This window comes from Cherax quadricarinatus, chromosome 8 (assembly GCF_038502225.1).
Source record: "Cherax quadricarinatus isolate ZL_2023a chromosome 8, ASM3850222v1, whole genome shotgun sequence".
NCBI lineage: Eukaryota > Metazoa > Arthropoda > Malacostraca > Decapoda > Parastacidae > Cherax > Cherax quadricarinatus.
The window spans coordinates 33,921,789-33,936,784 of record NC_091299.1 but is presented as its reverse complement, the minus strand read 5'-3'; positions in this window follow the sequence as shown (position 1 = coordinate 33,936,784).

Sequence of the window (14,996 nt, the reverse complement as noted above, 5' to 3'; positions counted from 1 at the left end):
TATATATATATATATATATATATTATTCTATGTGAACATTTATTAATAAACAAAATACATTTACAGAAAAAAAAATAAACATGAATACAATGGCACAATGTATCAAAGATCATGAATTTCCTCCAGTTCCTCCGAGGCTGGACGTGAGCCAAGTATGCAGCAAGCATTTCCCCTCTGGATGGCCACGCTGAGGCGCTGGAACATGAAAGTGGCTGCCCTTGGGTCCCTGGTGGTGTCGATGAGTCTGGAACCCAATTCTTTAAGGAAACTTGTGGCATTTTTTCCCCAAGATCCCAAGGTCTCCGATCCCACTGGGACAAATTGATACTGCTGGCTAATGTCCCTGTACTTGCTGATCTTGTACTCCTCCCTGTGGTCAGCAGCTCCTCCCTGTCGCCCCACACTGTGATGGATATAGGTGTCAGCCAGTGTGGACACACAGGTATAGTCCCATGCTAAGAGCTTGCCATTCTTCCAAGGATAGATGGTGATCCCGTCGGGGCGGTTTGCTGGGTTGTGGGTATTGTTGGCTGCTAGTGATCAGGGCTCCCTCTCGGCTGGGCATCCAGCTGCAGCAAGGGTTCTCTTAATGATGTCGTTGACCTCATTGTGTCTTGCATGCCAGCCCTTGGTTTTGGAACAGTTAAGACCATGTAGACCGTATTGGTCTGCTTGCACTTCGCCGCAAATACACATATATTCTGTGTGAATTGGGGCAGCAAGGCGCAGAGCCACTGCAATACGGAGGGTCTTAGGGTCGAGTCGCATTCCCATTGCCGATATGGGAACTGTTTGGAGGAAGTCCCCGGAGTGAGGTGCACTCACAGCCTGGAGACGGGCAATCTCCCTATCTGATGTTGCAGCCCTGAGCATGTTGGCAAGCACCTTTTCAGCAATTGGGCCGTCCCAGCTTGACTGTTTGTGAGCCAGTGCTGCACTAGGGTTTGGTGCTGGAGCAGCAAGAGTCTCCCATTCGGTGATGGCACTGGCATAGCTAGGGTCTTCTATTCCTGCTGAGTCACTGAGGGTGTCAGGAAGAATTTGTCTTATCAACTCGTTTGATGCAATGGAAGAGGACAGGAAAGCTGGTAGAGCAATCTGGGAGGATCTGCGTACGCCTAGCCCTCCAAGCCTGACCGGAAGTGAGGCTTGCAACCACTGTCCATCGTCAAGGGAAAGATTCAATACACTCTCTAGCATGGCCTTCAGGAGAGAGTCATATTCCTTGAGTTTTGGACTGCTGAAGGCTGGGGAGCATCTCAGAAAATAGGTAAGTTTTGGGATTGACAGGCACCTGGTGAGTAGGTAGAAGGCATCGTGTGTGTCAATGTCTTTCATCCTGCTTTCCATCGTCTGGAGGTCTGAGACTTTTTTTCCTAGGATAAGATCGATGACATTGGACCCAAGAGGAGCACCAAGGAGAGTGCTATTGGCTGGATCAATGGCTCGTGCTCCTGGTAAAACGGCACTAATATTCTGGATCATCTGTTGATTGGTAGAAACTATTTCACATTTGGTGGGGTTTAAAGAAAGGCCCAGGCTTTCTCCCATGTCTTTAATTTTACTGATGTCCTCTAGGAGAGATTCTGTTGTGCCAGCCAGGGTACCGTCGTCCAGGAACCAGGTATTGAGCTCGCTGGAGAGTGCCTCCGTGACTTCCTTGATGACCAAACAAAATAGAAAGGGGGCGAGAGGGTCCCCCTGTTGCACGCCCTCACACGAGTCAATTTCATGGTCCCCAAACAATAGTTTGGAAGTCACACTATAACACGATTCTATGAAGGGATAAAGGGAAGGGAAGTTTCTATAAACTGCTTGGAGAGCAGCATCCCTTCTGACTGAGTTGAAAGCATTGGCAAAGTCCAATTTGACCAAGGCTTTTTCATAGGACATGTTTTTGATATATACTCGTGCTGCGTGGGCAGCTGCTTCACAGCCCTGTTGAACGCCGAAACCGAGCTGAGTTGGTTTCAGCATTGCAGCAGCCTCTTGACTCACCCTTCTTACTGCAGCCTTGGCGACTAGGCGCCGAAGGGTGTTACCCACTGCAATGGGCCTGATTCCGCCATCCTTTTTCCGGAGGGCACATAATGAGGCACCAAAGAAAAGGGTCTGATGGCCTCTGGGACACCGCCAGCCAGGCACAGGTTGGAAAATTTGGTGAGTTCAGACAGCAGCCTCTCTGAAACCTCACTAAGTGCTGGATTGAGTATTTGTTTTAAGTGTTGAGAAGCCTTAAACCGGTGAAACCTCCTGCTGAACCCTATGGAAATGACATAGCAGCTTTATACACATCAGCATCCTGTAAGGTTAGATGTTCTACGCCTGCTGCAATGTCAGGGAGGTCAATGTTGGTACTGGGAGCCCTGGGTGGATGTTTGTCCTTCAGAGCTTGCGCCGTGCTGACGTCCTTGGGAGCGATGGTATCCTCACTGGTTATAAGTCTCAGAGCTCCAATAGTATTACCCTCTTCTATTTTTTTGCTAATTTGGGCTCTGATTTTTGAGGTGTCGGGTGTCCTGTTGTTGGCATTTATTTTTTATATATATATATATATATATATATATATATATATATATATATATATATATATATATATATATATATATATATATATATATATATATATATATATATATGTATAAGGTACTTGAACTAATGCTACAAGGTGATCCACATACTGCAAGCCTGCATATTTACCTACATATCTTTGGTACATTACGAATACAAAGCAAGTATTAAGAAAGTCAACAATAAATGGTGCTAACTTGCTAGCTTGGCCATACCTTATTACTGTGACAAATGTCGGAAAACTTGATATAATCTACCACTGCCTTTTTCATCCCTGGCCAGATGAAGTGTTCTGAGAAGTTATTGAAAGTTTTAACCCCAAGATGACCACTCCTGGGAGCATCAGCAGCAAATATTTGTTCTCGGAAAGTTTGTGGTAGCATAATCCTATGACACTCAAGACTTAGTCCACCATGCTAAAACATTGTTAAGTATGCAGTACTCTCTGACTATTCTTCAGTTAGTGAATTATTAGCAGTGAATTATTATGTGCATACTTGACACATCCCTGTCAAGTATGAACATAAAACACTGACTGAAGCACGTCAAGGATTGTTAAGATCTAAGACAGTCTGTCCTTGATGCTGATGGTCAAATCGACCTTGATTTAAGGAAGTACACTTAATAGAACTGCTTACTTCCTTGAACTCAGTCAAGATATGAGCAGTTAATGGTCCTTCATGTTGAATATCAGCAGAAAGTTTGGGTTTCTTTACCTCTCCTCCCTGCTTTTACTCTTTTGACTGGCATAACGAAGTGTTACACAGCAACTCAGTCACTGAGAAACGCAGAATACCTGTCAGCAGCTTCTTCTAACTCAAATACGTTAGATATATATCATTAAGGTAATGCTGAACATCTTTTGGCAGACTTACAAAAATCCTCACACAGTATCACTTTATGGACAGGTTGGAAAGTACTGTTTCTGGGATTATTTCTCTGCTTCATTTCTGTCTCCTTTGTCCTTTTTGTAAGCTTTCTACATGCATGAACCACTGCTCCTTTATAATTTCTAGTCGCAAAACGGTTAATCTCTCTGCTCTGTCAAAATTTCCAATTTCGAAACTTAACAAACTAACAGATTAACTTAAGATAAAGTTTAAAAATTATGCTGAACTGCGGTCAGAGGCCACGTGCGGTCACTGTCCTAAGCTGTCTGAGAATTAGTGTGAGGTGTAGTGCTTTGGAATCTCAGGTTAAAGTGTTGAAGAAGGAGGTTCTACCTCTTCAGGAGGAAAATAGGAGGCTGAAGCTTCGCCTAGATGGCTTTGGGAGTGTGAGATAATTGGAGCTGATGAGGAAAAGGATACCAGTAGTGAGCTAAAGAGTTGCAGCCGCTTTAAGTGGCAAGTGGTTCACAGTTCAGGAAGAAGGAAGATAAGGAAGGTTAATAGAGAAGATGTGAAGGCAAGAAATTGATTCTCTGTTCTTCTGGACGAGTGTACCTCAGTGGTTAGTGAGGTTAAAGGTACCACTGACTCCCCTGCTAATCAAGGTAAGAATATTCTAATTGTTGGAGATTCTCAGGTAAGATATATGGATTGTGCTTTTTGTAACTGAGATAGGAAGGTCAGACAGAGGGTGTGCCGCCCAGAAGCTGGGGTTGGTGACATAGTCAGCAGGTTGGATATTATCATCTTAGGTAATGGGAACAAGCCCATTATCTGTCTTAGTGCTCGTGGAAATTACATCAGGAAGGGCAGGAGACAGAAGCTGCTGGATATGTACAGGTCAACCATAGAAGTTGTCAGGTCTAAGGGAGGGAGCCCAAGCATATGTAGAATCTTGCCTAGAAGGGGAGAGGGCAATGAATGGATGTCTAGGGCAATTGGTACAAATTGCTGCCTAGACAGGTACTGCAAGGAACTTGCCGTTCCATTCATTGATAACTGGGACAAATTCTATGGCAAGCATGATATGTATGCAAGGAATGGGGTTCATTTCTCTGGGGCTAGAGTGGTTGCATTAGCCAATTCGATTGAGGGAGTCATTGATGTCTTGTCTAGGAATTTAAACTGATAAATTATAGAGGTATGGGTGTTTGTGGAAAATAATCAGGCTGCAGCATTATGGTTCAAAACAGCAGATATCACCAGGATACCCCAGGGATATGTTTAAACGATAATGTTCAAAATAAAGTTGCTAGTAAAGGCAAAGCAATTGTTCAATAAAGAAAGAGATAGTAGAGGGCAACGAGTGACTAGCTCCCTTAACATTTGCTATACAAATAGTAGGAGCCTAAGAAATAAAATAGATGAGCTATATTAATTACTTGTGCAGGCAATATAGATATTATTGCTATAACAGAGACCTGGTTCAACTTCAAAGATAGAGAAATGCCTTTTCAATGCAACATACAGGGTTATAAACTATTCCACACTGATAGGGTTCACAGGAAGGGTGGTGGAGTGGCGATGTATGTCAGAGATAATTTAAATTGCTGTGTTAAACAAGATGTTAGATTAGAAACATCAGACACAGAATCTGTTTGGCTACAGTTTCTCAAAGGTCGTGAAAAATTAATTTTGGGAGTGAGGTAGGCTGCTGTGGGACGAAATCCATAAGGCGTCTAGATATGAAAATGTGTTAGTGGGAGATTTTAACTTTAGACAAATTGATTGGAACACTGACAGGAAATCTTGAGTCTAGTGACTCTCTTGATACAGTTCAGGAATGCTTTTTAAAATAAGTTTGTGACAGAGCCAACTACAGGAAACAGCCTGCTTGACTTGGTTCTTGCCAACAAAGAATCGCTAGTTAATCTTGAGGTTAATGAGCTTGGGGAAAGTGATCACAAATCACTTATTTTCAATATATCATGGAATTACCCAGATAACTGCAATCAAGTCGCTGTCCCTGATAACCGCTTGGCCGACTTCATGGGACTGAAAAATTACCTGGGTGGACTAAATTGGGATGACCTTACTATGGGTCAGGTAGATAGGGTTGGTTGCCAATATGACGTATTTCAAAACATAGTGCTAGCTGCCCAGACGACTTTTGTTCTGAGTAGGGAAATTAGATCTAAGGAAAATGATCCCAAATGGATAAACAATAGATTAAAACATCTCATTGGTCAAAAGAGAGGCATATATAGGCGTTTCAAAAGAGGGGATGGGCAGTTAAGAAATCAATATATTCAGTTAAAGATAGAAATAAAAACAGGAATAAGAAAAGCAAAAATAGATTATGAGGCTAAAGTCGCAAGGGATTCAAACACTAACCCAAAAGGGTTCTTTCAGGTATACAAAAGTAAGATTAGGGACAAGACTGGCCCACTTAAGAGTAACTCAGGTCAGATCACTGACAGTGATAAGGATATGTGTGAACTCTTTAATACCTACTTCCTCTCAGTTTTTATTCAAGAAGATACTAGCGAAATTCCAGAAATAATAAATTATGTAGAACAGGACGATAATAAACTATGCAAGATTAGGGTAACTAGTGACATGGTCCTCAGACAAATAGAGAAATTAAAACCTAACAGCTCCCCAGACCCTGATGAACTGTTTGCAAGGGGCAAATCTTTTCAATATATCACTACAAACTGGCATAGTGCCAAACAAGTGGAAAATGGCAAGTATAATACCTATTTACAAGGCAGGTGACAGGTCCTTAGCTTCGAACTATAGACCAATAAGCCTCATCTCCATAGTTGGTAAATTTATGGAATCAATAATTACCGAAGCAATTCGTAGCCATCTTGAAAGGCATAAATTGATTAATGAATCTCAGCACGGTTTTACAAAGGGGCGTTCCTGTCTTATGAATTTACTAACTTTCTTCACTAAGGTATTTGAGTAGGTAGATCGTCGTATTGAATCATTGTGTATATGGACTTCAGTAAGGCTTTCGATAGAGTTCCACATCAGAGGCTGTTGAGAAAACTTAAGGCACACAGAATAGGATCATTTTTTTCCTAGGTAGAGGCATGGTTGACAAATAAGCAGCAGAAAGTTTGCGTAAATGGGGAGAAATCAGAATGGGGGCACGTCACAAACGGTGTTGCACAGGGGTCAGTGTTGGGCCCCTTGTTCACAATTTACATAAACGACATAGATGAGGGAATAAATAGCGACATAAGCAACTTTGCTGATGACGCCAAAATAGGCCGTCCAATTCATTCTAATGAGGACATTAGAACACTCCAGGATGATTTGAATAGACTGATGCAGTGGTCGGAGAAGTGGCAGATGCAGTTTAATATAGACAAATGCAAAGTTCTAAATGTTGGACAGGAAAATAACCATGCCACATATAAATTAAATAATGTAGACCTTAACATTACGGATTGCAAAAAGGATTTAGGAGTTCTGGTTAGCAGTAATCTGGAACCAAGACAACAGTGCATAAGTGTTCGCAATAAAGCTAACAGAATCTTTGGCTTCATAGCAAGAAGTATAAATAATAGAAGTCCTCAGGTTGTTCTTCAACTATACATCTTTGGTTAGGCCTCATTTAGATTATGCTGCAGTGTTCTGGTCACCGTATTACAGAATGGATATAAATGCTCTGGAAAACGTACAAAGGAGGATGACGAAGTTGATCTCATGTATCAGAAATCCTCCCTATGAGGATAGACTGAGGGCCCTGAATGTGAACTCTCCAACAAGACGTAGAATTAGGAGGTATATGATTGAGATGTATAAGTGGAAAACAGGAATTAATGAAGGGATGTAAATAGCATGCTAAAAATGCCTAGCATAGACAGGACTTGCAGCAATGGTTTTAAAGTGGAAAAATTCAGATTCAGGAAGGTTATAGGAAAGCACTGGTTTGGTAATAAATTTGTGGATGAGTGGAACAAACTCCCGAGTACCGCCATAGAACCTAAGACTTTGTGTAGTTTTAAAAATAGGTTGGATAAATACATGAATGGGTGTGAGTTGGACCTGACTAGCTTGTGCTACTAGGTCGGAAGCCGTGCTCTTCCCTTAAGTGAATGTGACTGATCTGACTAGGTCAAGGAATTGGCTTAAGCCGGTGGGAGAATTGGATCTGCCTCGCATGGGCCAGTATGCCTGCTGCAGTGTTCTTATGAGATAAACTGGGTAAAATCATCAGTGTTCACGCGGTTCCGTACTGGTGCTGCATATTCAAAGATTGGCCTAATGTATGTTGTATAAAGGACTTTGAATGATTCTCAATGAAGACTCTTCAAGACTTAGATTTGCCAGACGAGCATTGTTTTCACAGATTATTCGGCTGACGTGAGCCTCTGGCATTATACTGGGAACTATGCTTACTCTTGTGTTCTTTTTTTCTCTGAATGAAGTCTGCAGCTTGTTCCCCTTATTCTATACCTTCTTGCTCCTTCCCTAATCATCAACTATCTGACTATTCTTGCAGTTCTTGATTGATGATAAACATGCGATGTGAAGCCTTAATATCCCTGAAGTTTAACGAACCAACTATTTGATGGCTTGACAAGGGAGTAAACTTTCCAAAACAGGTCAAATACATCCGATCCCGAGCCTTCCCCAGATTTAATTCCATGGTAAATCCTTAATCTGGAATCAGCCACGAAATCCTGAGACTATTCTGCATCCACTCAGGTTGCTACGGCGAGCCAGCCCTAATCCACACTTGCGCCACCAACAAGACGATACAGGACAAAGGTATTTACTCTATGATGAATGTACCACTACGGTCTAACGAGTCTTGTATCAGGTTGGAGATCGGTCTGCCCTCTCAGAGTTACTCGTCACTCCCTCACAGCAGCCGAGATCTTGCAGAGACAAGGAGCTACTTCTGCCAAGGCAACAGCTTTCCGCTAAAACTACTTTATTCACGGACCACTGCTTGCTAAGCTCCATAATCGACTGAGTGAGGGAGCTGCTGCTCACAGTCCAGCTCCTGGAGAAGAGCAACAATATGCCAGCTGAGAATTATGATCCCCTCCCTCCTGCTTCCCTTCCTTGGCAGGTTGTCATATTGATAAATTAGACACATATGCAACTCTTGGGTATCTTTATTGAGGAAACGTTTCGCCACACAGTGGCTTCATCAGTCCATACGTAGGAGAAACTTGAACAGGAGGAGAATGAGGTAATCAGTCCCTCAACCTTGAGTCGATGTGTTCAGTCCATCAATCTTGAATAGATCTATTCAAGATTGATGGACTGAACACATCGACTCAAGGTTGAGGGACTGATTACCTCATTCTCCTCCTGTTCTTAAAGTTTCTCCTACGTATGGACTGATGAAGCCACTGTGTGGTGAAACGTTTCCTCAATAAAGATACCCAAGAGTTGCATATGTGTCTAATTTATCAACATGTCGGTTCTCTGAACCATTCATCTACAGGTTGACATAGCCAATCTGCTCTTCGTCCGACCTCTGATGAGCAAGCACCATAGGAGCACGGAAGCAATAATGAGGCATGGAGAATTTATCATGACTCCAGAGGCAGGTTCGGACAGCTGGATATATTTTACCGATGGTTGCGTTGGCCCAAAGAGCCCTGGCAATGTTTCACGATAGGCAAGCCTATAGCTGGAGGCTCCTTGGTCACTTATATTTCCACAAATTGATCAGACATGCGCTGAAGCATAAATTACACCAACATCAAAGGCGTCCAGTGATAAATATTGGCTCCACTGCCGCAGTATAGGAACTAAAACGACTAAATACCAAAGACCGTCTTAGCACCTCAGTCCTTCCACTCCAGAACCTGGATGAACAGAGGCGGGAGGCCGCACTCAACTTGATTCCAAACCATTTTGGCATCAAGGGGAATGAGACTGCAGATGAAGCAGCCAAAGCAGCACCGGACACAGATAGCACTTAACGTTCCCATTAGCCTGCATCATATCAGGGAAATAGCCGCCAGCATCTCCAGAAGCATCAGGGAACATCTCTGCGAGTCCTGAGCAGAATGTTGGTACAAGACGTCTACACATCATTACCCTCCACCTACCACTGGGAAAATACCACCCCCTTAAAGATTAAATTAGCACCTAAACACTCCAATAATGCTCCGGACCCACTTTTACGTAGGGTTTACCGGTTTTGAAAGTTAAAAGCTGGGTATAAAATGCTTTATCAAGGTTAATCTCTGGTTATTGCTCGGTACTCAACTATTAGAAATTTTCAAAATTTCATTTACACCGACTACACTTAGCGTGCACTCTCTTCACTGTAAGATGCACCAGCCATTCACAACAGATATCAGCTAATAATTAACGTGATTTATGATAAAAAAAAAAGTCCCACTAATTTACACAAACTGGCAAAAGCGCATCTACATTTGACTAACACTGAAATTGACGAATGTGGAAAGTCAGACAGAAGAGGCTTTAAGAATATGATGGACCCATACTGTCATAGGGGAGACTTCTAAAAGTTATACAAAGGAAATGGGGCTCATTAAAATAAACTCTTAAAGAGGGAGGCATCTGTTTTATAAGGAAGACCCAAATTTTCACTGTGTACTTTTGCCTCAACTAAAAAACTTGGGATGGTCTATGTAACATCGACCCCAGGCCTCCTGCACTTGCCAACAGGTCTAAGAATCTTTTTATCTCGTTGTTGCGCTTAGGGCAGTAAGAAAGCTTATTAAGCCCTTCAAGCAACAGGAAAACCATATCCTGCTCAAAGTCAAATTCATTCAACGGTTCGATTAGAAATAATTTTTAAAGGTTCTTTCTGATATTCATTAAGTTGCTTAATAAACCGCAGAAGGGTTTTATACTATTTCTTTAAAAGGCAACACTAAAAAATATAACATCCATGAGATATTTATGCTGAGACACTGACACAAACATTACAGCCTTTTTCTAGAATACATCTCAATGAGCGTGGTCTTAATTCGTTCAAATTCACTAACACTTTACAAAGTTTCTCAGAACATAGCGTATCCATACTCTCATCCAACTTGTAATGGTCTCCACCAAAACACTTAATACACATATCGATAGTCTCCACACTCAATACACATATCGACACTGTCAATATGAAATGAGTTTGTTGATGCAACTGACTACGAGGGATAACTCCTTGAACTCTTCACACTAAAGACACTTGAACTTCTTGAAGATATAGTGACAATCAAGAGTGCCTTAATACAGCCATCCGCACTTCATCCGAGGAACTCTGGTACAAGGCCGACCAGTGTTGGAGGATCGCCAAGGAACCTCAAGAGGGGCTCAAGGTTAGCTCCAGTAAGCAAGGTGTGACTCTCTCCAAAGGTGAGGGTGAACTGTGTCGTCTATGAGAGACCAGCTGATGACTGAGTGAAGTTAACCCCCACAGCCACAACATTGGGTGTGATGACGTAGACTCACAGTGGTACGGCAGATGCCGGCAGGTAAACCAGTGAGCCGATAGTTAACCAAACATTTTCTCTTGTGGAGAGCCAACCATAATTCTCAAACTTAAAATGTAAATGTTGCATCCTACCCAAGACATAGCTAAATCAAATAATAGTATTAAGAAGATATTTTCATTTTAGCTAGTAATGAAAGTATCTCCAATATACATTTATGATAATAAAATATACACAGTATTAACGATTAGTTAAGGGTTCGTAACGTCAAAATGGTATACAATACCGACAGGTATTTTATACCATTTTGATGTTCATCTTGTCAGACACTGCAACACGTGGCATCTTGGTACAGAAAACATCTTGGACAAGCTTTTCAAGTGAGAAGTGTTGGATCTGAGAGGGACATGACCTCTCAGTGGCCTCTCACTACTACTACTACTACTACTACTACTACTACTACCCTGCACCTCTCCTTCCGACAGTATTTAAGTCTCCGAACTGTCGCTTGATCTTCAGATAGTTCCTGACTATGGAACTGAACTTCTCCAGGCCGAGGGACTGACAACCTCAAATTCTACGACTTCAAGGGTGATGGACTGATTACATCGTCTTCACATCTCTACTGTTCCTGCCTACTTTCTGTATTCGACTGAAGAAGCCTACTGTGTAGGCGAAACGTTTCGGAATAAAGTTGTCTAACTGTTGCATATGTGTCTTACCTAACAAGGGTTCGTAACACTCACACAGCGCTGAAAATTTGAAACCGATCGGATGAGGCGTTATCAAGCTATATATGTAATTTGGCAGAAGAGAAACTTAAGAAAACAATAAAAATCAGGCAACCACTTAAAGAACACTTTTGGGACTCTCAAATAAAGGAAACACATTCACCGACACTCATTCATCACTGTGTTGCCTGAAGCGTGCACACATCACAATTCAAATGGCCCTCCTTCAGAGTGTAGGGATTGTACTTTCCACCTCCAGTATTCAAGTCTGGTTAACCAGTGTCCCTGAATCCCTTCATAAATGTTATTTTGCTCACACTCGTACAGCACGTCAAGCCATTAACAACACGTGTCTACACTCCCAGGAAGTCGGCAAGCTGCTGCACTATGACAAAGATTTACACATTTTATTGTAAATGAGACATTTTTTCAACATTTGGGTATCTATATTCTGGAGACGTTTCACCAGCCAGTGGCTTCTTCGGTCCAATGTAGAGAAAGGGGGGAAGGTGAGGAGGAGTTTGAGGTAATCAGTCTCTCAGCCTGGAGCCAATGTGTTCAGTCCATCAGTCTACATTGGACTAGCTAGACGTTTTAAGGATAAATATTTCTAAATCTTGCACAAGTGTCTAATTTATCAAATTGTCGGTTTTCTATACCATTTATTCACATTTCGCTGTATCTGTCAGCAGTGTGTGTGAAAGAACCGGGTTACTGAAGCAGTGTGTGTGAAAGAACCGGGTTACTGAAGCAGTGTGTGTGAAAGAACCGCGTTACTGAAGCAGTGTGTGTGAAAGAACCGGGTTACTGAAGCAGTGTGTGTGAAAGAACCGGGTTACTGAAGCAGTGTGTGTGGAAGAACCGGGTTACTGAAGCAGTGTGTGTGGAAGAACCGGGTTACTGAAGCAGTGTGTGTGAAAGAACCGGGTTACTGAAGCAGTATGTGTGAAAGAACCGGGTTTGAAGCAGTGTGTGTGTGGAAGAACCGGGTTACTGAAGCAGCGTGTGTGAAAGAACCGGATTACTGAAGCAGTGTGTGTGTGGAAGAACCGGGTTACTGAAGCAGTGTGTGTGAAAGAACCGGGTTACTGAAGCACGGATGCTGCTGCTCCTGTGCTCCAGTTCTGATGTGACATTGACTTCATCCTTGATGTCACATCTAATCAGTGGCGCTTTTTATATTATCCTCGGGATTGGCTGACTTCATAATCTGGAGTTCTGCAGCTTCCAGCGGAGGGATTTATTTGTTAAGTCTTTCGCCGGGATGACACCAAAAACATTCATACCCAGCACCACTCTGGAATAGCTAGTCAGAGGCACAACAGCTGAATTGACAGTTTTCCCCTGATAAACGTAAACAGCTCACTGTACTACTGTTTCTCTGCAGCCTGACACTTTGTCCCAGTAGCATCAATGTCCCCCTGTAAGCTACACTGATGACATCCTTTGTTTACAGACTGTAGCAAGACCTATTGCAGTAGCCTTCTGCAGCTACCAGTTCCCTGCTGACAGTGGCAAGCATTTTCCTAGTTTTCTCATCTGCTTTTAGCTTAGTGCATTGTGTAAGAGCCTCTCTTGTGTTTTACGCTCTCAAGTATTTACTAACTCTCACGGAAGATTATCTGTGAATCAAACCGTGGATTGTTGTGCGTCTTGCTTCAGTAATTTCTTGAAACCTGTGACGTAGCTCCATCTGAGTGATTATTTCGGCAATGTCATCAAGCTTCGACACCTGTGATATAACACCTGTGGTACGACATCTGCGGTAAACACCTGTGGTACATCACCTGAGGTGTAACTCCCGTGGTATAACACCTGTGGAATAACACTTGTGGTATAACACCTGTAGTATAACACCTGTGGCATATCATCTGTGGTGTAACGTGTTAAACACCTGTGGTGTAACACGAGTGGTGTAACACCTGTGGTGTAACACCTGTGGTATAACACCTGTGGTGTAACACCTGTGGCATAACACCTATGGTATAACACCTGTGGTAAATACATGTGATATAATATCTGTGGTATAATATCTGTGGTAAGCACCTGGGGTATAATTCATATGGTTTAACACCTGTAGTATAACACTTGTGGAATAACACCTGTGGTATAACACTTGTAGAATAACACTTGTGGAATAACACCTATGGTATAATACATGTGATCTAACACCTGTGGTATAACACTTGTGTAATAACACTTGTCATATAACACCTGTGGTAAACACCTGTGGTATAACACCTGTGGTGTCTCTCCCATCAGGTAAGAGTTGTTTTATCTCTGGTTTCAGCAGCTCTTTGAAGGGTTTCTCATCCCATATAGTTTTGACCTGGTGTTAAGGTACTTATAAGACAGTACATGAGTTCCCTTTTCAACTCTGTGCCAGAGTTTTCCCTCAGAGTCTTACCTCAGAGTCTTCCCTCTGAGTCTTCCCACAGAGTCTTCCCTCATAGTCTTGCCTCAGAGTCTTCTCTCAGAGTCTTTCATCAGAGTCTTCCTACAGAGACTTCCCTCACAGACTTCCCACAGAGACTTCCCACAGAGTCCTCATACAGAGTCTTGCCTCAGAGTCTTGCCTCAGAGTCTTGCCTCAGAGTCTTGCCTCAGAGTCTTGCCTCAGAGTCTTGCCTCAGAGTCTTGCCTCAGAGTGTTGCGTCAGAGTCTTGCCTCAGAGTCTTGCCTCAGAGTCTTGCCTCAGAGTCTTGCCTCAGAGTCTTGCCTCAAAGTGTTGCGTCAGAGTCTTGCCTCAGAGTCTTGCCTCAGAGTCTTGCCTCAGAGTCTTGCCTCAGAGTCTTGCCTCAGAGTGTTGCGTCAGAGTCTTGCCTCAGAGTCTTGCCTCAGAGTCTTGCCTCAGAGTCTTGCCTCAGAGTGTTGCGTCAGAGTCTTGCCTCAGAGTCTTGCCTCAGAGTCTTGCCTCAGAGTCTTGCCTCAGAGTCTTGCCTCAGAGTCTTGCCTCAGAGTCTTGCCTCAGAGTCTTGCCTCAGAGTCTTGCCTCAGAGTGTTGCGTCAGAGTGTTGCGTCAGAGTCTTGCCTCAGAGTCTTGCCTCAGAGTCTTGCATAAGAGTCTTGCCTCAGAGTGTTGCGTCAGAGTCTTGCCTCAGAGTCTTGCCTCAGAGTCTTGCCTCAGAGTCTTGCCTCAGAGTCTTGCCTCAGAGTCTTGCCTCAGAGTCTTGCCTCAGAGTCTTGCCTCAGAGTCTTGCCTCAGAGTCTTGCCTCAGAGTCTTGCCTCAGAGCGCCTCAGAGTCTTGCCTCAGAGTCTTGCCTCAGAGTCTTGCCTCAGAGTCTTGCCTCAGAGTCTTGCCTCAGAGTGTTGCATCAGAGTCTTGCCTCAGAGTCTTGCCTCAGAGTCTTGCCTCAGAGTCTTGCCTCAGAGTCTTGCCTCAGAGTGTTGCGTCAGAGTCTTGCCTCAGAGTGTTGCCTCAGAGTCT